The 24,386-nt window shown below is 39.3% G+C and overlaps 1 long non-coding RNA gene across 1 annotated transcript; it reads left to right on the top strand.

The window, feature by feature from the left end:
- Window positions 1–16,656: 16,656 nt before the first annotated feature.
- Window positions 16,657–17,439, top strand: LOC128544979 (uncharacterized). The gene is made up of 3 exons (XR_008365823.1): window positions 16,657–16,953; window positions 17,211–17,267; window positions 17,381–17,439. It is a non-coding gene; the product is annotated as an uncharacterized LOC128544979 (long non-coding RNA).
- The last annotated feature ends 6,947 nt before the right edge of the window (window positions 17,440–24,386 follow it).

The raw sequence follows: 24,386 nt of genomic DNA, 5'->3' as shown, positions 1-24,386 counted from the left end.
TAGTACTTAGAATTGTCTTAATTACGCTTACTGGAAGACCAGCTTGACTTAGTTGGTCCTGTTCAGGGACTGCCAAGGCGTCCAGACACAGGGGCTGGAAGTCAGAGAGTAGTAAAGGGGACATTTGCTGATCTTGCGAGGCAAAGAGGTCCACCTCCGCTACATGAAATTTTCCCAGAATGTAAATCGCCCTGAGGGACAGGAACCTGGTGCGCTAGCTATTTAGCGGCGTGAGCACAGTCCGCCCTGGTGATTAATATATGAGACTGCCATAGTGTTGTCCACCCGCACTAGGTTCACCCATACCTCAACTGCTGGAGGAAGTGCTTTAGGGCCCGAAATAGAGCCATCATTTTGAGGCAATTGATGTGCCGCGCAAAAAGATGGCCTCTCCAGCTCCCTTGGGCTGGACGGTCAGCTAAGACCGCACCCCAGCCCATGAGGGAAGCGTCTGTCCTTAGCATCTGCGGCGACAAGACAAACCTAGAGTGGGACCCAGAGTCAGAAACCAGGGTCTGAACCACATAGGAAGGGTATGAAGCACCTGGCGCGTAGCCCTTATTGGGGATTGGCCCTAGAGTAAAATCCCCTGGTTCTTAGCCACAACTAAAATGCTCTCATGTGCAGAAGGTGTCACCGTGGATACAGCTGCCATGAGAGCTAAAATCTCTGAAAGTGATGGTCACTTTCTGGTCTAGCTTGATTTCCTTGACGGTGTTGAGAATGGATTTGACACGAGCGGGAAACAGCTTACGCTCAAATTCCATGTGACACCAAAAAATGTTGTCCTCTAAACAGGAAAGAGTATGCTTTCATGGCATTGGATCCTAATCTTAAGAAACAACGATTAGCTAGGACGACATGCTGATGTCGAAGCGCTAGCTACTGAGACTGGGCCAGCCAGTCATGTAATTCAAATACGGATGCTCTGGAGTCATGAGAGCCAGAACTACATCCATGTATTTTGTGTATGTGCGAGTGAGAGAGCTAGACTAAATGGAAGAACCCGATACTGGTAAGCTTTGCCCCCGAAAGCGAACCTCAGGAACCTCCTGTGTTGTGGCAATATTTCTATTGATTTATTTTTAGATAGCGGTAAAGCCCGCAAAATCAAAAAAATTGGACGCAGCTCCCCAGTTCCTTTTGGGAACCAAAAAATACTGAATCTAGTAGCCTGACTCTCTGTCTGGTACGGGAACATGTTACATGGCCCCATTTCCCAGCAACTTCTGTCAGCAGATGCGCACTTTCCGGTTTCATGGAAGTAGAGACCACTCCATTGAAAAGCGGAGGGTGATGTGAGAACTGAATCCTGTAGTTTCTCTGTACAGTGCTTAGTACCCAAGGAGAGATACTAGGCAGTAGCTTCCACGCTGCCATTTTCTCAGAAAGGGGCAAAGTCTCGGCGGCTTGGTTAAATGGGGGGGATTTTAGATGTTTAGCATCCTGAAACATGGCAGGAAAAAAAATCGAAGAACTAACATTTTATTGGAGACTGGAGTTGCCCGAAACACCAGTGGTGGGGGAGCAAGAACACCAACCTCCTGGGGGTGCCAGGGAGAACACTTCATTCTTTAAAATGAATTCTGCATGCCTCTCCCCATTGGGGGGCCACCCCCCACAGTCCTGGGCACATGAACCTCAGGGTTTCTTTGTGAAGACAATATGCCAGTCTGACCTCTTTTGAGGCAGATTGCTTGACGCACCCCAATTTTGCGAGTGAGTGCCCAGTTAAAAAACACTCTCCTTTTGTGTTTCACGCCTCGCAACAGTCAGACCCGGTCGAGACTGGGTGGCCGACAGTCCCGACTCTTTAGCACGGCGGGAAAGAAATTTCCCGAAGGCTTGTTATATAACTTCGCCTCATGAACCTAGTGGCGACCGAGTTAACGACATCGCCAAGTAGGCCAGGAGGCGAGATGGGGCATCGAGGAGGAATACACGATCCTCCTCCTTGATGCCCCTGAGATTCAACCACAAGTGCCTCTCCGCGGAAACCATCGCAGCCATAAAACGGCCGATAGCACGAGCCGTCTGCTTTGTTGCATAAAGAGACAAGTCTGTGGCCCGGCGTAAGTCGGGCCACGGACTTACGCCCTACCTTGAAGAGCCTCGCCAGTACTCAAGTCTCTCATCAGGTCAGCCTGGTAGGCGTGCAAAACCGCCATGGTGTGCAATGGAGCACCAACCTGACCTGCTGCCTGAAAAGCTTTTCCCACAGCTTGAAAGGAAGTAATAGCTTTTCAGGAAGGATGATGTCCCAGAAGAGAGATAGCCTGGAAGCGTCTCTTCTATCTGGGTGTCATCATATAACCCCGCGCTTCTACCTCAACTATATTTAAATAAATAAATAAGTTGATGGCAGCAAAACACTGGATGAATACAGCTTACTCCATGAAAGGGTTAACTCATATGGAGATTGCTAAGAAAAGGGAAGAGAGCGTCATTGAGGCTTTGCCCCCCGGCCACCCGACAAAACCTGCCGTCTATGTTTTTATTTATTTATTTATTTATTTATTTATTTTTATTAATTTATTTTTTAAGTGCTTAGAGGCTATTACCATTTCCGCGGAAGCAAGAGAGGAAGTTTATCTTTGCCCATTCACAAGAAGCACCAGGGCGCGCTTGAGAGCGGACATAGGAATTTCTCGATCCGATGAGAACACGAAAAAAAGGAGTTTTTAAATCTGTCTCTCACTGCTCTGCCGGATGCGCGAGTTTAAGCCCCAGGAATGCGCGGCGGCTCGAAGCTTCTCAAGGAATGGGAGGCGCACGCGTAGCACTTAATCAAAGCAGTAAAGTGTAGAGATCGCCCTTCGATATGGATTATACACACGGAGGGACATCTCGTTTAAAGCTCTGCCATTATCGGTGAGTTAAACACTTATTTTGCTGGTTAGACACAACACGCTCACAACTAGGTGAAGACAAGAATCTGAGGAATGTTTCCAGGTCACTCCTGTTTATAATCTACACGTGCGTCTTATCAGATGACGTCACCCACCGAGGTTATAAAAGCCAACATTTTTCGTGTTTGATACACACATGCTTCACAACCGGCAACATGACAAGATGTTTCTCATAGCGTTTTCCCGCAGCATCGAGTGTAGCCTTTGAAAGAGAACAGATTTAAATTTAGTTAATTCATTTTACAGCTAAATATTCATTGTACTAACTTTGGTCTACAGTAAAATACTCATGGAGGTTCTTACAGCGTTATACATGTGCTTATACTACAAGATTTAGAGCCAATCATTTTAAAGATGCTTGAAACACTGGGGTGTGTACACTGTTCACAGAATATGGGGAAGATGAGTTAAAAAAGATAAAGATAAATGAAAGATAAAAACCGACTAGACATGTTCTATCTCCTGTTATATTGTAGTAAAATTCCTGCAAAACCAAAAGATTTGTTTTTAGTTAAAAGAACATGTGAGCATTGTGTAGTTTGTGTTCTGTGGATTAACACTTGACTATGAGAGTGACAAATGATGAGAGATATTTACATTCCAAATGACACCCATATTTTTGTCCATAGTGGAGTGTGTTGTACTGTTGAAAAAATTGTGTTTTTTTGTTCTCTGGTTGTTTCTTCTATCATCATTGCATTCTTTAAGTCTACAGTCTTTGGCATTTAACGCAGGTCATACATTGGATGAACTGTCAAGACAAATGGGATTCCACATCCTAGGCCTAGGGGACGACATCTTTCTCAATTTTCCATTTATTCCACAAAACTTTTCATAAAAAATGCACCTACGTCTCTCAAGCAATATGATCTCAGCAGAAATAAGACACAAAGGTTATCTGTTATGGAACAGTTCTTGCAAAGACAATACTGTCAAGTGCATTTGCAAAACCCATCAAGCTTCATGATGAAACTGTCTCTCATGAAGACCATTCCAGGAAAGCAAGACCAAACTTACCTTTGCTGCAGAGAGAAAGTTCATTTAAAGTTACCACCCTCAGAAATCATCGATTTATAGCACCTCAGATCAGGGCTGTTATAAAGACTCAAAAAAGCATAGGTAGCAGATACATCTCAACATCAACTGTTTAAAAGAAGGTATGCTCAAAGGAGAAACTGCATATTTTTCATGCCTTCAGCATATATACAGTATACACCATACCCATTTAACACACATACAATAAACACGGACTTCGGACATTTTCTACTCACGCATGTTCACGCACACATACACATACCATTTATTATATGTAGTTTGTAAGTATTGTTTATATCTTTGTTTGGTTGTTGTGCACTTTTTTTGTTTACTTTATGTAGTTTTGTATAATACACGTTTGCTTTATCTACTTGTTTGTGTTTGTCCTTTTTGCTCACCGGCCTTTTAACGCAACACGACACAAAGATAAAAGACCTCTCGATTTTTGTAGCCACAGTTAATATAAAATTAGCTGGTTGTTACATGGTAAAACCGACGCCATCATTTCTATGTATTAACGGGTCTCCAGAGCCGTCATTCAGTTATGGTAATAGGCGTTTAGTTTTCCGACACACGCTGTAGCGGTAGACCAATCATAAATCACTGCGCCATCTGACCAATCACAGCAGTGAGGGCTCACGGGAAAGGAGGGGTTTATACAGACTGAATCTTCGACCTGCTTCACACGAGTCGTTTACGAATCATTTAGAAATGGGGTAAAATTAAATCTATTTTTAGAGAAAACTAAAGTGTTTTTTGACCTTGCATACATGTAAACCTGTTTTTAGAGACTCTTTACCTTTAAAATGGCATAATAGAACCCCTTTAATACCCACATGCAGCCGAGAAAAGTAAACCTAATACATGAAACAGCTCCAGCGTAAAAAATCCACAGATAATGCATAGAAAGATATCAATCTCTTGTTTTTTATTTCCTGATATCATATTAAATGTCTAGTCAGATTTATTTTCTCTCTCTTTTTGTTGTTTATTAAATGTAAAGTGTTTGGGGTTTGTGTGTTTCTCTGCAGCGTTGGTCTTCTTTGCATTTCACACTTCTGCCCTGTTGGTGATGTTCTGCTAATTTTTCACTTCCTGTATAAAGCATAATTGTTTAAAATTGCTAAATTTGCAGGGTGTGATCTATAGAGTGTGTTCTTTATGATCAAACACAATGCAGCAGTTAGTCAGTAAGAATGCAGGTGTGTTTCTTCTCCCCCTCATACTGCTTCATGTCATGAGTTAAATCACTTGGAGTTGATGCTGCTATAGTGAGATTTTGTATGTTGAATCAAAAAAGTTAAAAGAACATGTGAGCATTGTGTAGTTTGTGAGACAAGCACAGTTTAAATACTTGTGCTTGTTTCTGTTGAAACGTCTTTTGAGGAAACCACAGAGCTATAACTGTGTGCTGTGCTCTCACCACCACAGTGCAAAATTGTTTGACAGTTTTTGTCCATAATGCAGTGTGTTGTACTGTTGAAAGTGTTTAAATTAGTATTTATTCATCCTCAGGTTTGCCCTACAATTATTTTTTTCATCATTGCACTTCTTTTAGTCCAAACACTTTGACATTTAATGCAGATCATACATTGGATGGATTGTCCTGTAAAGGCTGATGGTTTTCCCAAAATTTCATTCATTTTTTCTGATTTAGGCCTATATGCCCATATCAGCATCAATTTTTCATGCAACCCACAAAACATTTAGCAAAACATACAACTAGGTCTCCTGAACACTGTGAAAAAGAGTCGACCTTAGCAAAAATCACCCTATTTTTGAGTTTTAAAAGACACAAAGGTCAGCTGTTCTGGAACAGTTCTTGCAAGAACAGTATTATAAAGCACATTTACAAAATCCATCAAGCACCATGATGAAACTGGCTCTCATGAAGACCAACCTAGAAAAGCAAGACCAAAACTTACCTCTGCTGAAGAGGAGAAGTTCATTTAGAATTACCAGACTCAACAATTTACAATATCTCACATAAGAGTCATTATGAAGGCGTTACAGAGCATAAGTAGCAGATACATTCTACAATGTAGAAAGAAATAAAAGTCAGGAAAGAAAATGCAATTAAAAGGTGTTGTGTAGATGAATATGAAGTTATAAGACAGAGAAAATAGGGAACATGACATTGACATAGAAATGAAATAGACATTCAGGCAGGCAATCACAAGGCAGCAGCACAAAGCATTGACCCATATGGATACGGGCTAGAGCTCAGATAATGTCTCTACCAAACATCACAAAGAGAAGGGCAACAGCAACACACATAAATCCACTCATGGCACAATCTCCAGCACCAGACAGGTCAGTCAGATTGTGTTGTTGTGGTTCACAACAGTGGAAGACCACATCAGGCTGCAGCTCCAGAAATACCAAAACTAATACATCTGGCACCAGCACCCACACTGTAACGTCAGCCATAGAGACCAGTCTACAACCCAACACCCCATCCCAAAGACAGATAAATATCCATTAAAGCCCCAGACACAAATCTGCTGGATCATTCACATTATTTACATGTTTATTCATATGGCATATTCATGTAATAAAGTTGGTGTTTATTGTGTCAAAATTATTCATTTCACAACCAAAAAAATTAAAAAGCTAAAAATAATTAAGACAAAATATAAAGGAGAAAATTAAACAAATTAACCTGCACTGCACCAGTGTTATAGTAAACAGTACACACGTGCATGAATGTTGATTATACCAGTGAGAGACGCGCACTAAGACCAAGCAGGGGAGACGATTACCCACAATTCCACAGCACAAAAGAGAAAAAAAATTTTGTGATCATGTGACGCTCGGCATTAAAACAATAATGTAGTGCTACATTATAATCGTTACTCGTATATGTTTGTTTTCCAAGTCAAAATTTATTAAAAAGGTTAACGAGGTTCCACTGTATATGAAACTGCTCCAGCCTATAAAATCCACAGTTTATACATAAAGAGATATAAATGTCTTGGTCTCCTTCGTTCCTGATTTAGCTTTAAATGTCTAATCAGTTTTCTCTCACTCTCTTTTTGTTGTTTATTAAATGCAAAGTGTTTGGGATTCGTGTGTGTCTCTGCAGCATCATGCTTTGCTCATCTTTGTATTTCACACTTCTGCCCTGTCAATGCTGTTCTGCTAATTTTTCACTTCATGTGATAGCTCTTCCTGTCAAAGCATGAATGTGCTAAATTTAACAGTTGAAGCCTTGCTTTAAGCCTTGTATCTTTTGGAAAATATCACATGGCGACCGTTTCATTCTGATTTCCTCAATAGAAGCGCGTCAACCAGTGGCACTTCATGAGTCGTTGGTGGCAGTTTGGAGTATGTGGTGTATAAGAAAGAATTGAAATGTTTAAATGAAAACTGGTTCTTCTCAAATGAAGCGTATGAGGAAGAGGAAATAATAATCTTTTTTCTGATTTAAATTTTAAAACGATCACTTCAATCATCACTGTTTGTCTTAACAGCTGTCAGTTTGTATGAAGACAATAATTATAATAAACATTATTTGCGTGTTTATTCATATGGCGTATTTATGTAATTAAGGTCAAGTGTTTATTGTGTCAAAAGAAGTTATTGTGCAACAAGAATTCATCATAAATGTTTTTGGCATCATCGTGCTTTGCATCAGAATGCACAGCCTACCAACAGTCTGCAGACAAACCAGAGACAATGTCATTGTACAGTTGAGTCCTAGAATAGAGACAAAACGTCCCTGTCCCTGTCTATACTATCTGACTGTTCAGGGTTTTTGTTTTAGTACAACTGCATGCTGAAGTTCACTTGACTTTTTTGCCCTGTTGGTCTGTTTTTAAGCATTTTCTTAAAAAAAAAAACGTTAAAATGTTATTGGTAGTAAACACACACTTACACACACACACACACACACACACACACACAATAATGTTTAAAATAAAATGGCTCGAAAACACCAAAACTGTATCATGAGTGTTAAAATCGTAATCAGTGCATATACACTTACAAAGAGAGCACAAAAGAGTGAACACAGTAATCACGTACAAATGTAAAGTGTATTGAAAAAGAATAAACAAGAATTATATACAAGAACAACATTTCATATTAATCCTGTGTAAGCTTTCACCCCAATATTTACAGGAAAAAAACATGAGGAGACAAGCGCAGATTTTTTTATAGACCAAAGTCATGATTTATCACAATGTATATGGAAGTTAACAGGGCGGGGCTAAATTCACTGCATCATCACAGGTAGCATGGGTCAGGCAGAGACACATCACCAATTGGCTTGGGTCCTGTCATGTACTGGCCAGTCATTTAAAATGGATACATCTACAGTATATGTGTGTGTGAACTATATGTGGACCTTTAAGGCAAAGTTCATAAAAACAAACAAACAAACAAACAAACACTGCACTTGTAACTGTATTTACAATATATCTATTTAGAGCATGTTATCTTTTCACATTTTCATATTTTAATTCCATTCCCCTTGTGAACGTTAGTGAGTTTTGAACAGTACAGGTTGGGTTTAGTTCTGTACAGATGTTGCAGATGCTGATGTCTGTTAATGTGTGTGTTCCTACAGGCTGCACACTGGAACGATCCGGAGAGACAAAATACATCACTGCAGAGACAGGAGACTCAGTACTGCTGCCCTGCTCCTGCACTGACCTCCACAGAACACCTGGGACATTCACATGGACGAAATCCATAACAAATGAAAATAAATGGGTAGTGATATCTCCTGAGAGTGATCAGTACAAAGACAGATTTCAGCTGGTTAATGATCACTCTTCAGGAAATCTCTCTCTGCTCATATCACACCTGACTGTAGAGGATGGAGGACTTTACATGTGTAGTGTTGAAGGTGGTGATTACAGATACGTCAGACTCACTGTTGAAGGTAAATGACTCATTTTTATACACAATGCTACTTCAGTGATAATCTCATGACAGATTAATCTGATGTTGTAGATCGACCAGATAACAACTCACACCTGATTAACAGACCAGATCGTCACCTACACATTTAATTATCACTTTATTGCTCTATTTCGACATTAGTTAAGAGACATTACTTAAGAGACATTAGTTAATACACCAATGAAGACATTGCAAATTTAAAACATATGACAACAGAAGAAGTCGGTATATATTGCTATCACACTGCATTACCTGAGAACAGTGTGAACTGTTAGTCGATTACAGGATAGGAGGAGGTTTCGGGAAAAGCAGGAAAAAAAATGCACAGCTAACTTTGTACAGAAAAGCAATTAGTAAAATCAGTCCGACTACAAAATGCTACAGAATAAACCACAGTTCATTTATAATACTGTGAATATGTACTGTACAGGTTTGCAGGAATATTTCATTCTTCTCATGACAGTAAAAGTATTTGGTCTTGACTCTTAATTGGTGATGTCCTGATGCTTGTCAAAGAAAAAAAGAAAGAAGTATGCACCTACAGTAGGTGGACAAGCGCTATGTTACTTTTACCGTGGCGGCGTATGGCGACAGCATTTGCGTTTATGCATTTGCTGGCTTTTACCACTGAGTGGCGCTATATAACTACAGACAGGCCTTAGTTCGTTCTCTCCAGGATTAATGAGCCGCAGCTCATCTAGAGCCGCACGTAGTTGCAGATAAAATCAAGTGAAACATTGTAATTCAACAAATTCATAATCACAAAAGTAACATTACAGTACAAGTTTATAATTTATATTAAATTAAATATTTTTAGGATCGAATTTAAGAAACGTAAACGTTACCACACTAAGCCTTTAGATTTTATGTGTAATTAGAAAAGCTACGTGTGTAGGGTCTTGTGTCATCTTATATTTTGTGTTCTTTAAATTTGTAGTAGATTTATTAACTTAAATAAATGAAACTAAACGATTATAAAATTGAAACACTGTCAGATTAATGTGCAAAAACTATATAAGCTACATAGACTATTTTTTATTTAGGTGCGCTCACAATGACGAAAAAACTTTATGATTTTGTAAAATAAAGATTTCCTTTATACAAAATAATGCAAAACAAATTATTAGATTATGTAATTCGTATGAAAAGTGAATTATAGGCGCGCTCACTGCTGCGGAGACGACAAGATGACATGATCACCATCAGCACAGCCGAAACCAAAGAAATCAAAGTGGTGTGTGTGTGTGTGTGTGTGTGTGTGTGTGTGTGTGTGTGTGTGTGTGTGTGTGTGTGTGAATATAAGATGGCATTTCCACACTGCTTATGGACCTACTGTAGTGTGTTATGAGTTTAAAAATGCTGGTGTGTTTTATTTTTCCCTTTTTCTCCTTATGACTGAAGGTGAGTCTCTCTCTCTCTCTCTCTCTCTCTCTCTCTCTCTTATGACTGTATCTGTATCTGTTTATTGCTCTCAAAGCCCATTTGAGTATCTAAATTTAAATTCATTAAAAATATTTTACAGCTAAATATTTGTTGTATTAACTTTGGTCTACAGTAAAATACTCATGGAGGTTCTTACAGCGTCGTACATGTGCTTATACTACAAGATTTAGAGCCAATCATTTTAAAGATGCTTGAAACACTCGGGTGTGTACACTGTTTACAGAATGTGGGGATGATGTCACTAAACTGCTCACCCATGTGGTGTGTTCACACTGTCACTTCCTCCAGCAGCAGTTGGTCCCTTTGGTTGCGTGTCACTAAAGCAGAAGTGTGTTTATCTGTTCAGAGTGAAATACATGCAGAGTTTCAGTGCTGCAGAGAAACACAAGATAAAAACAGACTAGACATGTTCTATCTCCTGTTATATTGTAGTAAAATTCCTGCAAAACCTTCATAAGATTTGTTTTCAGTTAAAAGAACATGTGAGCATTGTGTAGTTTGTGTTCTGTGGATTAACACTTGACCATGAGTGTGACAAATGATGAGAGACATTTACATTCCAAATGACACTCAATAATCTCTTTCACTTGTGTAAATGAAATCTATTTCAGATTTATTTCTCTTGTTATTGGCTGGGTCACGAGGCCTCTAAATATGTTTTGCTCTCACCCCCACAGTGTAAAACTGTTTCACAGTATTTGTGCATAATGCAGTGTGTTGTGCTGTTGGAGGTGTTTAAAATGGTGTTCATTTGTCTTCTCGTTGTTCCTACTATTATTATTGCATTCATTTAGTCCACAAACTTTGGGACTTAAAGAAGGTCATACATTGGACTGATTGTGCTGTGAAGACCAATAGCTTTTTCTTTCTTTTTTTAGGCCCAGAGGCCCATATCTCCCTCAATTTTAAATGCATCCCATGTTGGCCTTTAGCAAAAAATGCACCTACATCTCCCAAGCAATGATCTCAGCAGAAATCACATAATTTTTTAGGTCTATCAGGTCATCTGTTCTGGAACATATATTGTAAGGACTATACTGTCAAGTGCATTTCCAATACCCGTCAAGCTCCATGATGAAACTGGGTCTCATGAAGACCATCCCAAACTTAACTCTGCTGCAGAGGAGAAGTTCATGTAGAGTCACCAGCCTCAGAAACCATCAATTAACAAACAGCACCTCAGATTAGAGCTTTTATGAAGGCTTTATAGAGCAGAAGAAGCAGATACATCTCAATATTAACTGTTCAAAGGTAGAAATTGCATATTTTGTAAATATATTTTGAAAAATTTATAAAATATATCAATCAGGAAAGGCCATAAAGTTAGAAGGCATGTTTGACTGGTAGTGTACAAGAACAGACAGACAGGTAGAGGGAAGGAGGTGTACTGTACCTGTACACCTACTGTAGCTCTTTAATCAGCTAATCGTATGGCAGCAACACAATGCACAATGTGGACATGGATCAAGAGCAGCCCCTATAACCTCACCCACACTGTAAACCCGAATATGTTGGCAAAACTCAAAACAATTGAGGTCAAATCAAGTAATTATGTTTCCAGTTTTAAGTAAACTGAACTATAAGTTTTTGAGTTTGTTGTACTCATTCCTATCACTCATCCATAATTATTCTTTACTTGCATTATTGAGTAGCCTAACATATAATATTAATAGCAATTATCATTTTTTCTTTAGTTGTTGCACATCAAAAAAAATGTTGTCTTTCTTTCAGCTGCTCCCGGCAATGTCATTTCTACAAACTCACAAATACCAAAAAGTTCTAAATACTTATCAAGGTCCATTAATTTTAACTAATTATAATTAATTCAGTTAATGTTTATTTACTTTAAGCATTAGGGTTTACAGTGCACAGCATGACCTTTATAACCAGACAGGTCATCCAGATATCCCAGAAAGCCCCATTCTCCCAGACTCCTAGACATGTCCTGTGAGTATTGAGACTTCAGACTACAATACCACTGGATCACATCAGAATGACCAGACTGCTCTGGGCTGGACTGACAGTTCAGCTGAGCACTTTCCCCAACATTGTTGAGCGTACACGGAGACTCTGAATGCACAACACCCCAAAATTGAGGTGACTGGATCAGATCAGTAGAAGACCACATCAGGCTTCAGCTCAAGAGAAACTCAACCTGAGCCATCTGCCATCAGCTCCCATGCTGTGACATAGCCCAAAGAGACCATACCACATCTCCACCCCATCCCAATGTCAGATAAACACCCACTAAAGCCCCAGACCCAGATCCTCCAGACTCATTACACTACAGTAGCGGACTTCACTCAGCACCACAAATGAACTACAGACACCAGGCTCTTTTGGAGACGAGTCTGCAGTTTATTGACAGAAGAGAGACAATTAACACATGCCTTCAGAGTCGATGTGATTCATCTAAAGGATGGAGAATAAAATGCATTAGTACCGTCCTCCGTAACAGCAACTGCAATTCTTATTCACAGATTTGTCAAAGATACATTCTGAGTTTAAAAGAAGTTTCTTACATTGTCCACCAAAAAGAATTATATAAGAGCACTTATTAACACGGAAAAACCCACACTTATTTTTTGGTGCAGGCGGAAACATGAAACTAACGTGCGTTTATAAAACTTCAGACATATATTAAAATCCCCAAGAGGTAAATACAAGTTTACTCATTTCACTTTCATAACTCCCTTATGATTAATACTAGCTCAAACTTCAACTAGTAAAGCACATTTTTGTTCTTTTGATGCAGAGCACCGCAGAAACATACCTGACTATCCCCAGTCACAGGCTGTTCTGAGAGAGCAGGTGCGACCGGACCTCTATTAATGACGTCACTCCCGGATTAATGATATGTAAAAGTAATGATGATAAAATATACTCGAGGTTGTGAGTTAATTTTTGGTTCTATTTACACTTTCTTTATCTTTGTATTCATTTAATGTGAGGGGTACACGAGAACAAATTAAGAGGAAAGCTGTATTTTTGTTTTGCAAGTCTTTCAAGGCAGATTTCTATTTTTACCAGAGACACACGCTTTGACATCAGATTTTAATTTCTGGAAAAAAAACAATGGGCGGATAATATATGGATGTCGTACAGAAATAGCAAATCTGCTGCTTGCCATATTAAAGGGATAATTTAAAGGAAAGATCTTTAAGAATGTAGATCATGATTCAGGAAGATTATTTTAGTTGTGGAATATATTTGGGGAATGTTATTATTTTAGGTAATGTATATGGCCATAATAACAGCTACAGAAACACTCTTCTTTTTGCAGAATCAATGCCTTATTGAACTCTCTCACCTATGCTAAATTAATATTTGGGGTGATTGGAATTGTATAAATGGCCCAATTAAAGACTGACACCCTCAAAGGCCTTTAAGAGACACTTATGGAGAATTCAATAATTTTTGTCTCAACTTAGACTGTTGTGATGTGTGGAGACTTAAAATCCACTTCGATCCAAAACCTAGCTCTGCCGCAGACGAGAAGTTCATTTAGAGTTATCAGCCTGAAAAATGACCAATCTGCATATATGGAATGAAACCTGAGATAGTTACATATTCACACTGAATGACGCGTAGCTAGTACGCGTGATCCCTTGCGCCATCTGCTGAGGGAAATGAGAATCGCAGGTTGGAAAAGGAAGGAAACGGCATGACCGCCGCGCAGCTGTCAGGAATTTCACTTGGATCTGATGCTGCTAAAGTGAGATTTTGTATGTTGAATCAACAGATTGAATAAAAAAATAAATACGATATTTTTATGGCCCTTTATTTAATTGACTATTTAATACAAACACATTTAATACACTATTCAATACAACTGTCTTAGATGTAAGTTTATATGCTGTCCTCCAAACACACTCAGACCCTCTAAAACAAACCGAACTGAGACCATCTCGAGTCCAGGTTGTGGTTTGCGTATACTGTGCAGTATGAACACCATGCGCTCCACGTTCACTTGACTTGTTACCATAGTATAGATCAGTGTTTTACTGGGACTCAAAAATACATCAACACATTTGTTATATTGATGAAGGCAAACCTGTCGTGTAAACAAATATGAGAAAATGCTGGAGCTGTGTTTTTTTTTCTGGATAAAAAACCTGATAATGCTTACATTTCTCAAGCGACTTCAATGAACAATTTTGAAAATTCATGTTCCATTTATGACCTACGAGTATTTAAAAATAGGTTTTGTCTGCAGTTTTCTATAAATTTCTGATGACTGGGATAAAATTGCTGCTTTCCGCTCAAGAGAAGAAGTGTGTATCAGCTTTAGGCTCACATGCACTTAATCTCTGGTGCTAAATATTTTGTTGTTATAAAGAATTACAAAACCTTATGTTTTGTTAGGCGTGGATTTCGCTTTGTTTTTGTGGTGCACATTGTGAAGACGTCCCTATATTTCCCTATATGTCATATACTGTACATTTTAATGTTCATGTATTGTGCAGAAGGTGGCACGGTGGTGTAGTGGTTAGTACTGTCGCCATGCACCTCCGGGTCTGGGTTAGATTCCCGGCCAGGTTCGATTCCCGTCTCTGTGTGCGTGGAGTTTACGTGTCCCCCCGTGCTTGGTGAGTTTCCTCAGGGCACTCTAAACTTCCTCCCACAGTCCAAAGACCTGCAGATTAGGCTAATTGGCGTTTCCAAATTGGCTGTAGTGTGTGAGTATCTGTGTGTGTCCTGCGATGGATTGTGCTTCTGGAAGAATGGTCAAAAATTCTCATAAACACATTCCTTAACCTTGTGGAAAGCTTTCCCAGAAGGCACCTGTTATATCACGAAGTTTGAAGTTCGAAGGTCAGCCTTTATTCGTCACACATCTTTAATAAATCTTTATTAAAGATTTATTCTTCGCATATCCCAGCTTCATGTTACTACGCAGGGGTCAGAGCGCAGGGTCAGCCATTTCACGGCGCTCATAGAGCAGACAGGGTTAAGGGCCTTCGCTTAAGGGCCTAATAGCAGCAACCTGGCGGAGCTGAGGCTCGAACCACCGATCTTCCGATCCATAACACGGAGCCTTAACACACTGAAAAATGACTCAATTGATAATATTTTAGAACCACACTTGTTCCAAATTGTAGATCCTGTGTACCTTCAGTCTTTCCTCCTCCTGTCTAGGACTGCTTTAAGTGTGTGTGTGTGTGTGTGTGTGTGTGTGTGTGTGTGTGTGTGTGTGTGTGTCTGTGGTCTGATAGGACTGGGTCCTGTCATGGACTGGATGGACTGGACTTATGTCTGACCTATTTGTGACCTTCTCAGGAGAGATTTCTAAAAGCAAGTAAACAAACAAACAAACAAACAAATACTGTACTTGTATCAGTATTAACAGAGTATCATATTCATATCTAGTAACATATCCATTTAGAGGAGGCAGGCCTTTTCTCTGTTTTATTCCATTGTGGCTCTCAGACAGTGCTTCCTCTTTTGAAGTTATTGGGGCGTATGGCATCGCTCTTCTTACATGCTGCTTTCATGCTCAGACATGTGAATCGGCGGCGTTTAATCCATTCGCCTTTAATGAAACAAACTGCAAAAGGTGAAATGGTGGCACTCAGATAAAATGAGCCTAAACAGGTGAACTGGCGGTATTGTGTGCTCAGTCTGGTGTAGCGTACTCAGGCTGGTATACTGAGAGCATCGTGTGCTCAAGCTGGTGCATCAACAGCTAGCGTGCTCACCTTTGAAGTCCCCGGGGTGCAGCGTATCGCCCCGCTTACATGCCACTCATGAGTGCAGCTTGGTCCAGGTTGGTGGTTTTATGGCCCCCCTGGAGCAGACAGGGTTAAGGCCTTGCTCAATGGCTCAACAGCAGCAACCTAGCAGAGCTGGAGCTCAATCAGCTGACCTTCCAATCAGTAACTCAGAGCCTTAACACACTGAGACACCGGCTCTATTTTTTCCTTCTTTTTTTCCTGTATTCTGTAACCTCTGCTGGCGAAAGGACAAATGTCCCAAGTCCTCATGAACAGGGTCATGTTAAGGCTTCCAGATAACCAAATTAACCAAAGAGACATTAGTTAGTACATTAATAATGTACAACAATCCCAATCCTGTGTGTTCCCATCACATTGTGTGTGTGTGTGTGTGTGTGTGTGTGTGTGTGTGTGTGTGTGTGTGTGTGTGTGTGTGTGTGTTTCCCTTTTCTCCATATCACTGAAGCTCAGTCTAATCTAATGTTTTAACCAAGAGTTAAAATTGTAAAGTTTCTCTTTGTGGATATTTAAGATGAACACAAACTCCCCTAGATGTAAGTTTAGATGTTGTTAATCCACCACAGGCTGGATGTTGTAACAGCAATGCAATATGTTGATGTTTCTTCATTCTCCAGGTTGCCTGAATAAACAGACAGTGAGTGTGACTGGATACGTGGGACAGTCTGTCCTTCTGCCCTGCTCCTGCTCTCAACTACAAGCCAAACCACACACTCTCAGATGGATCTTTATTAAAGGATCTGATTATAAAGAAATCTTCCCAAAGGACCAGACAAATCGCTACACACACAGAGTTCAGCTCATTAATGATCATCATCCAGGAAATCTCTCTCTACTCATATCACACCTGACTGTAGGGAATGGAGGATATTACAGGTGTCACATCAGCAACAATGATTATAAAGACGTCTCAGTCACAGTTAAAGGTAAAATGATCTACACTCAGAGTGAAGAGAAATAATATTCACGTAATCCGAATAAAATGAACACACATTTACAGACGCGTGAGGCAGCAATCACACTAAATATATTGTCTAATTTTACTCCCAAAAAAGAGAAAAATGCTTCTGTTTCATGTTTCCATGTGTGTGTTCATGATTATGGATTATCTGAGTGTGTGTTCTGATCCACACTACATTTCCTGAATTTATTTATAACAGATTAAATGTTTTTCTCTGTGCAGAGGCCACAAGAAGACCTTCAACACCCAGACCAAAGACCAAACCCACTTCCACAGCAGGTACTACACACCACTGTAACACACAGTCAGGATAGTTAGTGCAGGTTAATGCATCAGCGCGGAGCCAAACTCAAACACAACACTCACACACTACATTTATCTGTTTCTTCTAGTTCTTGTAGACGTCACACCTACAAAACCAACCCTGGTGGTCAAGAACAAAATGACCACAAACTCTGAAACATCTGGAAAAGGTAACGATTAATTCACTGCATTAACGTCATTAACACTTTTAGTAATTCATATTTGATGTGAACGTTTCCAATACAGGAAAAGAAAATTCTGAAATAACAAAACTACACTTTTTAAACTGTTTACAATCATCCAGATTTTAAGAAAGTAAAACCAGCTATATAAAATTACTAAGTATAAACAGCATAAAATATATTTCATTAAATTATAAAGGTTCAAATAAGTCCTGAGGGAAGAATTGAACATGTTTTAATTAAGTTTAGATCTTCTGGAACATCTGTCTTACAGCTGTCCCTGTGTAAACTGTTACTATAGAAACAGCAGCATTAATGAATAAACTCATTCATATAAACATGATTACAGCTGCACTACTGTCAGAGCGACTGAAAACTAATCAACACCTTCTGACCAATCAGAATCCATTCACTCACCGTCTGCATTTTTATTTATTTGCTGTTCACACTGACTCACACACACACAGAACACACCAGCATCATCATCTTTGGTGTTATTGTGGTTCTGCTGCTGCTGCTGATACTCGGAGGAGTCATGTACTGGAAACACAGAGGTACACACACACACACACACACACACACACACACACACACACACACACAGAAAGAGAAGGAACTCATACTCTGTCTGGTTTGATTCTGTAGGACAGAGACGAGGACAGACTGAGACGGGTGATGGACAAACAGGACAGAGGACACAGCTGAAGGAGCAGGTGAATAAACACATCCACTATGGTTCACTAGCAGCTTGTGTTTTATCAAGAAGGCTTGTGTTTAAGGTGTGTGTTATTGTGTAGGATGTTCACAAACCTCTACATTCAGAATTATACAAACCGGTGTGTGTGTGTGTGTGTGTGTGTGTGTGTGTGTGTGTGTGTGTGTAGTATGTGAATTGTGTCTAATGTTCCATGTTTTCTTTTGTACAGAATGATTCTGATGTTCTCTACTCAGCTATGAATTCACAAACTAAACGCGACAAAGCAGAAGAAAAGGTGTGTATCGTTTTAAAATCAGTGTGTGTGTGTGTGTGTGTGTGTGTGTGTGTGTGTGTGTGTGTGTAATAACATGTTATTGATGCTCTCCTCCTGCAGGATGATGTGACGTACTCGACTGTAGTCCACAGTAAACCTCTGAGAGCAGCACACACTCCAGTGACATCAGGAGATACTGCAGTATACGCCAGCGTCAAAACTAACTAACACACACACACACACACACCTACACACACACGCACGCACACCTATATATACACACACACACACACACACACTTACACACACACACACACACACAAACACACCTACATACGCACACACAAACCTACACACCTACACACACACGTACACACACATACATCTTCACACACACACACACACACCTACACACACACACACACACACACACACACACACCTACACACACCTACACACACACACACACCTACACACACCTACACACACATACGACAACACACACGTACACACACATTTAAAAATAAAATCAGTTTGAGATTATTGCTTTGCTCTGTTCCACACCGTCCAAAACATAAAATAAAAATCATATAGTAAATAATAGAGTAAATGTCACTGCCTGGTGAAATCAAAGTCACACACACACACACACACACACACTAACACACACATACACACTTACACACACACACACACACACACACACACACACACACACACACACACCCACACCTAGTCTAGACCTGAGTAACTGAAGTAACCCCAGATCATAACACTGTCTCCAGAGGCTTGTACAGTGGACACTATGCATGATGGGTTCATCACTTTATACACTTCCCTTCTTACCCTAACACACACACACACACACACACACACACACACACACACACACACACACACATCACTCTGGAATAAACTCTGGACTCATCAGAACACATGATCATTACTATCACTCCAAAGTCCAGTACTTTACACTCCCGAGCTAATTTAAGGGTTTTCCCCTGATTATTCTCACTAACTGGTGTTTTTTATGGACCCACAGCTGTTTAATCAGACCACATGATCAGTGTGCATGTGGAAATGCTCTTATCTTCATTATTAAACATAACTCTGATTTATACGGTCCTTACAGGTTTTAATAATGTGCTGGACAGTTCTTAACCCAATTCCAGTCATTACAGATCTCCTTAATTGGGTAATGTTGGCCAGGCAGTTCCATTTACGCCATTTTAAGAATAATAATCCCTTTTTGCTTTTACATATTAATCTTTAAACCTTTTATAGCATTGTTATATTTTGCGTTATGTTTAGATCTTTAAGGCAGCAGTTTGACCCACATCTCCAGCTTTAAGCTCTCTGCTGAAACTGTGTGTGTATCATGGGTTGTGTTTTAGGAAAACATTTAGAGCTGAAGGAGCTCCGTCTCACTGGGGCTGAGGGGATTTCTGGGATGTAAAACAGAAAATAACTTCATAAATTTAATTGTTATGAGGTTCCTTTAAAATCATATGATTGATTTAAGTTTATACACACACATGTATAAAGAAGAAACTTCTGGCTTTGGATAAAGTAAACCTTATTGTTATTTTTTTTTGCTGTAACATTTTTGTGCCTCTTTCCTTCATAAATAAATAATAAAAGCTGTAAAGCTCACAACAGACTATTTTCTTATTTTGCATTTTTAAACAAAACACAGAGGGAGATTATCATTATAAGTATGATTTACACAATATGAATTAAACGTTATATTAAAATAAACTGTATTAAGTGAAACTAATCTATTGATAAACAATTCTACACACAAATCATATGTACTTCAACCACATTGTTTATATTATTATTATTATTATTATTATTACTGACATTTTTCATATTATTATTATTATTATTATTATTATTATTATTATTATTATCTATATTCATATTCATATTCATATTCATATTATTATTATTATTGTGATTGATAATAATAATATAAATGATAATGTGAATAATACTTATTATTTTATTTTTATCGACATAAAGTGAATTTATTAGTTTTTGTTAGGTAGTTTAAAATTAAGTACATACTTTAGACAATACATTCTATAGTTTAATGTGTTGTTGCTAAATCTCATGTACTTTGCTTGTGGTATAATGTCTCCGTAGCTCTCGGCCTGTTTTCAGTCTCTGTGTAACAGAATCAACACACCAGGTTTAAACTAATACTGTACCTGTATACTCTAATACTAATGTCTGTCTGTGTCCACACACCAGGTTTAAACTAATACTGTACCTGTATACTCTAATACTGATGTCTGTCTGTGTCCACACACCAGGTTTAAACTAATACTGTATCTGTATACTCTAATACTAATGTCTGTCTGTGTCCACACACCGGGTTTAAATTGTAGTTTGTAAACAAATTTATTAAACACAAATAAACTTCAGTAGTGCTTTTTTGTAACCTTGTGCAAATTAAATCTGTTGAACTCATGAATAAAATCTGCCTCATAATAACTGATGTAATGTGTTTTAAAAACATGTTATAGTGTAGAAAATGCATTCAGCATTTGTAAATTATCCTAAACACCTTTAGTGTACTGGTAATACATTTGCAATACTGTAATATAGAAGGTTGTGCAAAGTATGATATAATTAAGTATATTTGTACTAACCACATAGTGTACTTTTTTAGTATTTGTAATTGGCCAGAAGTATAACAGCATGTTACTGCTGCAATAAGAATATACTCGTAGTATATTAATCATGTGTTTGTAACACAATAAAAATAGCTGTAATGTACTTATAATACATTGAATATATACTTACATTGTATTAATTACTCTCAGGTATGTACAATATGTTAGTACACACACAGGCATATACTTTAAGTGTACTAGGTATACTTAAAGTTGTTCAACTTTAGCACATGAACGTATACTTAATACACTTAAAATTGTACTTTTGTACATTTTAATTACAGCTTAAATACACTTAGTACAAAATTAGTTGTTCCAAAATAGCAAACTTCAAGTATACTAGTTATTAGTCTGCTGCAAGCATACTTAAATATGCCTGGATTTAATATACTTAGCATACTTTCTTTTCACTTGAGTGGAAACAGGAGTATTAGTGACTGAACTCATTCATATAAACTGGGATTTGCAGCTGCACTTCTGTCAGAGATGCTGTTATAGGAAATTAATCAACACCTTCTGACCAATCAGAGTCCAGCCAGTCATCTCACAGTGTGTTATTTTAACTGCTGAGAATGGCTCACAGACACACTCCTTTATCATCATCATCATCATCATCATCATATATAATTTTTTGTGGCTTAATTTTTACACTTTTTATAGCATTGTTATATTTTGCGTTATGTTTAGATCTTTAAAGCAGCAGTTTGATCCACATCTCCAGCTTTAAGCTCTCTGCTGAAACTGTGTGTGTATCATGGGTTGTGTTTTAGGAAAACATTTAGAGCTGAAGGAGCTCCGTCTCACTGGGGCTGAGGGGATTTCTGGGATGAAAAAACTGAACCTGAAAACAAATTACATTTATATGAAAACATTATAAGATCTCTTTGATGTGATGGATTTTGTCTACATATTTGTAAATGATGAAAGCTAACAGGTTTGAATGAAATCACACCATTGTTACTTTTAACTGTAACAATGTTTTGTGCGTTTATTTCATAAATAAATAATACATGCTAAAAGAAAATTCTGAGACCTACAAAAAACATACAGCATCCTCACTAGTCAATATTAATTGTTAACATATTCATTGTTTTTTTCTTTGATGAGACACACATTGAAACTATTTTGCTATAGTTTAATGTTAACACCTTAGATGTTTCTTTTCTTTTTCTGTTTTTAAAGTTGTTTGCATTGATTAGCATATTTATGATTTAGCATGCTAATATGGAATTAAATCATTAGCATAATATGTGAGTGTATGGGTTTATCTTTCTGAGCTTTTTGCTACATTTTGCCCCCTAGTGGATAAATACAGTTATTTTTGTTAGAACCTTCCAATTCAATTAGAGTCTAGACTAGCCAGACATTTTCATTTATTTTCACAAAATACTGTAACATGCCAGACCCTTTAATCTAAATCAGACCAGGGCCCGTATTTACTAAACATGTCAGAATCTCTCACAGGAATTGGATTCAAAGTTAATTTAAGAGATTTAGGTATAAAAGCTCTTTATGAAGCTTTCACTCTTTTTTCAGCGAGGAATAGGACTGCGCCAAGGATAGCATGTGACGTTCCATTTTTAGCGAACTGGTGAAATTAACAGCAGTTGTGTAAAAGCTTTATGCACACAGACAAATCCTATATGTAGGCTGGTGGGAATAGTACATGCAATCTTTATGTATGCCACCATTTGGGGGCACCCTTGTGGATACAGAGGGATACCAGTGAATAAAAAACGTCTCGTGTTACTTTGCTGTAACCCTGTTCCCTGAAAAGGCGGGAACGAGATGCTGCGTGAAAACGCTATGGGAAACATCTTGTCATGTTGCCGGTTGTGAAGCATGTGTGTATCAAACACGCCAAATTTTGGCTTATATAACCTCGGTCGGGTGACGTCATCTGATGAGACGCACCTGCAGGTTATAAATAGGAGTGAACCGGAAACATTCCTCAGATTGATTTGTCTGAACGGACGTCCGGTCACATAGGCAGTGCGGCATTGGGACGCAGCATCTCGTTCCCGCCTTTTCAGGAAACAGGGTTACAGCAAAGTAACCCGAGACGTTCCCTTTCAAAGGCTACACTCGATGCTGCGTGAAAACGCTATGGGAACGAGAATACCAACGCCGCCGCACTGCAAGTGTCTGGACCCCAAGGTTGTGTGGCGTGTGCGCACAAGGCCGAAAAGGTCTCAGAACTATATCTGGGAAGCTGACTCGAGGACCTGTGAGCCCGGAGTGGCATGATCATCCAGATTATAAAATCTAACAAATGTGTGCGGGAAGGACAACCCTCCGTGTCACACACTTGCTGCAGGGGAATACCTCTTGCTAGTGCAATAGATGAGGTGATCCCCCTGGTTGAATGAGCCCTGATTCCTAGAGGCGAAGTGAGCCCACGCGCCTCATAGGAGAGGGCAATAAGCCCAGTGTAGTGAGGGCCACCCCCCGTTGCGGCCCCAGACCATGTAAAAGCTGCTTTGACTTACGCCACTAGCTGATGCGGTGGACGTAAATCTAAAGAGCACGTACTGGACAAAGTAAGTGAAGTCTTGCTGCAAGGGAATACCTCTTGCTAGTGCAATTGATGAGGCGATTCCCCTGGTTGAATGAACCCTGATTCCTAGAAGCGAAGTGAGCCCACGCGCCTCATAGGAGAGGGCAATAGCATCTCTCACGCCGCTTGCGGCTTCAAAACATGTAAAAGCTGCTCTGACTTACGCCACTGGCTAATGCGGTGGACATAAATCTGAAGAGCACGTACTGGGCACAGTAAGTGAAGTCTCTCCTGCTCCGAAGCTGTAAAGGCGGAGGACAGAAGGCTTCAAACAATAGGATGCATATTGGCAAATGTGTGCGGAGAGGACCAACCCTCCGCATTACAGACTTGCTGCAAAGGAATACCTCTTGCTAGTGCAATTAATGAGGCGATTCCCCTGGTTGAATGAACCCTGATTCCTAGAGGCGAAGTGAACCCACGCGCCTCATAGGAGAGGGCAATAGCATCTCTCACGTAGCTTGCGGCTTCAAAACATGTAAAAACTGCTCTGACTTACGCCACTGGCTAATGCGGTGGACGTAAATCTGAAGAGCACGTACTGGACACAGTAAGTGAAGTCTCTCCTGATCCGAAGCTGTAAAGGCGGAGGACAGAAGGCTTCAAAGCAATAGAATGCATATTGGCAAATGTGTGCGGAGAGGACCAACTCTCCGCATTACAGACTTGCTGCAAAGGAATACCTCTTGCTAGTGCAATTAATG

The sequence above is a fragment of the Clarias gariepinus genome, chromosome 2, assembly GCF_024256425.1.
Source record: "Clarias gariepinus isolate MV-2021 ecotype Netherlands chromosome 2, CGAR_prim_01v2, whole genome shotgun sequence".
Classification (NCBI taxonomy): Eukaryota; Metazoa; Chordata; class Actinopteri; order Siluriformes; family Clariidae; genus Clarias; species Clarias gariepinus.
This window is presented reverse-complemented; position numbering and strand designations above follow the sequence as displayed.